This window comes from Akebia trifoliata, chromosome 14 (genome assembly GCF_017979445.1).
Source record: "Akebia trifoliata isolate Shusen 1 chromosome 14, ASM1797944v1, whole genome shotgun sequence".
NCBI classification, from domain to species: Eukaryota; Viridiplantae; Streptophyta; class Magnoliopsida; order Ranunculales; family Lardizabalaceae; genus Akebia; species Akebia trifoliata.
In genome coordinates, this window is record NC_141388.1 from 11,740,269 (window position 1) to 11,743,417 (window position 3,149).

The following is a 3,149-nucleotide window of genomic DNA, read 5'->3' on the forward strand; positions in this document are numbered from 1 at the left end:
ATCATTTTGAATCCAATGGTGAAGTCAGATTCCATTAAAAATGATCAGAAACATCCTAAAGGTTTACCCCTAAGTCCCACTTTCAAGATTTTCTTAAAATTTCACTATTTATTTTTTTCTCGAGATACGAATTGAAAATTTTGGGTTTTGCAAATGTTGCCCCAATTCAGAAAGGGGATAAATTTAGTCTCATGCAATATCCACAAAATGAATGGGAACGTAAACAGATGGAAAGAATTCCTTATGCTTCTACTGTAGGAAGTTTGATGTATGCACAAATTTGCAATAGGCCAAACATCAGTTTTGCAGTTGTTATGTTGGGTAGATACCAAAGTAATCTTGGAATGGATCATTGGAGAACTGCAAAGAAAGTGATGAGGTACTTAAGGGGAACAAAAGATTACATGCTTACTTTTAAGAAGTCTGATAATTTGGAGGTGATTGGCTACACTGATTCAGACTTTGCTGGATGTGTTGATAGTAGAAAATCAACTTTTGATTATGTATATCTGTTGGCTGGAGCAGCAATTTTATGGAAAAATGTTAAACAGACTATTATTGTTGCATCCACAATGGAAGCTGAATTTGTGGCATGCTTTAAGGCCACAGTTCATAGTTTATGGCTGCGAAATTTTATCTCAAGACTTGCTATTGTCGACACTATTGAGAAGCCGTTGAGAATTTATTGTGATAATTCTGCAGCTGTATTTTTCTCCAAGAACGACAAATACTCTAATGGTGCTAAACACATGGAGTTAAAGTATTTTGTCATTAAGGAGGAAGTTTAGAAACAACGAGTGTCTATTGAACATATTAAAACAGAGCTCATGGTTGCAGATCCACTAACTAAAGGGTTACCACCAAAGACATTTAAAGAACATGTTAGAAGAATGGGTCTTGATTGTAATCTTTGATGCCTGTTATGTTTTGGATTGCAATGGTTTATGTTATTTGACATTTTGAGATCTCATTATTCATGTTTCTGATTTTTCCTGTTTTCCATTTTGTACGTACATCTATGAGAATGGATAAAAGATAATAGGAAGTCTTTTACAAAGACAATTTTATTGGACCAATTATGGATACTTCTCATTTATGAACCATGGTTGATTGAATTGCTAGTTTTATAGTACATGGAAGGGACTATGTCGCCTTATTGATGTACAACCGCCATGACTTATACTAGTGATTCATTTGACCATAGTATTTATGATGACTAATTTAAGTTAGAGATTGATTAGTGTTTTATGCGCATAATGTTTACTTCATTGAGGCTCAAATGAAATTAGTCATATGGGCCAAGTGGGAGAATGTTAGATATATTTTCTGTCTCACATGACACTTTTAGTCTTTTATAAAAGGAAGTTACTGATCTAATCTCTAGAGTAGTGGTTACTAACAGTTAGAGAAGTAGTTTTCCTCTATCTATTAACTTCTAACTTTGATGGGAAGTGGAGTGGTAGTTACAAAAACTACATCAGCAGTTACTAAAGGAAATAGGTCCTCTCTCTACCCATTTTAAGAGGCATTATACAATTTTCATCATTAGTGTGTAAATGCAGATTTTCTTTTAAGAGAAAGGGTCAATAGAGAGAAACTCATCTCTTGGAGAAATCCATATTTTCAGATCAACAATTTTTCTAAAGAAATTGCTATGGATTCAAGTATGTTATTTATCTTTGTAAAATCATATATGTTATTTAAATTGTATGTGAAAATCATGATAGTCAAGATCATAGAATAATTTTATTCATGAATTTAACTTACACTCTTTGACTGTGGTCTTCTATGTGAGAGCTATAAAATGATAAAAGTTTTAAATAAATTACAACTCAGCCCTCTTGGATTCAAGTCTCATACTACTCAAGCTACAATAATAGTGTAAGAACTGCAACCAGGATATAGGATGAGAGAAAATATAATGAGTTATGATAATATGAGTCACTGGGCGGCATACTCAAATGACTCCATGATGTGGACAAGTTTGAGAACCGTACAGATGTATGCCTCGGGATACACTTTTTTATGAGAAAGTGAAATCATGTATCCTGAGGCATTCAGATCTATTGTACCCGAACTTGCCACATCATGGAGTCATTTCAATATGCCATTGGTAGGGAAGTAAGGAACCAGAATTGGGTTTCCTAATTCTTTGGGTTTCATTTCGGATCCTGTCGGCGTGAGCACGGGCAGAACCAAAGCATCTGAAAATGGAGAAGATGAAGAAAATACCAAAGTTTAATTTGAGAGGGATAGGAAAGTTAGGTTTCTTTCTCAAGGCAACCAAATAATTGATAGTAATTATAGAATAAGATTTGAATTGGAAAGGTTTCAGTTTATATATGATAGTGTTTGCTTGTAGAACAAGGATTCAACGCACAAGAGAAACTTCCAAGTAATTTGGAGAGTGGGTGTTTCAACTAAACTATATTTAGGGTTTTAAAACTTCTTTGAATTATTTGACCTGCCTAAGTGATCTCCTAAGGTCCACTCAAATAATTTAATTACTTTTAAATTTATTAATAACCATTGATCCTAAGAAACTGATCTGATGGAGAAGGCGCAACTTTAAATATAAGAGTCATGGGTCAAACTAGAGTACGATACGTGAGCACGTGATATTTAGGAGCAAAAGCGGATAACACAACACTCAACACTCTCCTTCACCCATAAGAGTGGAAAATTCCCTCGAAGAGACTTGAACCCGTGACCTATATGAACTTAACGCTCTAATACCATGGTAAATTTGAGGGTCCAACTCAAAATCAATTGTTAATGAGTGAAGAGGCCCAAAAACTTATAAGAAGAGAGACAAGGAAATGAGTGTCCGTTGTGGAACTAAACTCAACGCGCCCCCGCACGTGTGAGTCGGATTGGGCCAAAGCACGTGGAGATATGAATTGGGCGACGTGAAGGAGTGAAAGACCCACTTTGATACCATGATAAATTTGGAGGTCCAGCTCAAAACCAATAGCCTATGAGTGGAGGGGCCCCAGGAGCTTATAAGGAGAGAGACAAGGCAATAAGGGGATGTTTGTTTGGGCTTATTTTTAGTACTTAATGCTGAAAAAAAAAATAATTCAACACTTTTTGTCAAATCAACATGTTTTACTCTATATTTTCAGTACTTATGGCTGAAAAATAAGTGA

The 3,149-nt window shown here is 35.1% G+C and overlaps 1 pseudogene; it reads left to right on the forward strand.

Moving 5' to 3' along the window:
* The first annotated feature begins 227 nt into the window (after positions 1-227).
* Positions 228-788, forward strand: LOC147386274 (secreted RxLR effector protein 161 pseudogene; annotated as a pseudogene).
* Positions 789-3,149: the final 2,361 nt, after the last annotated feature.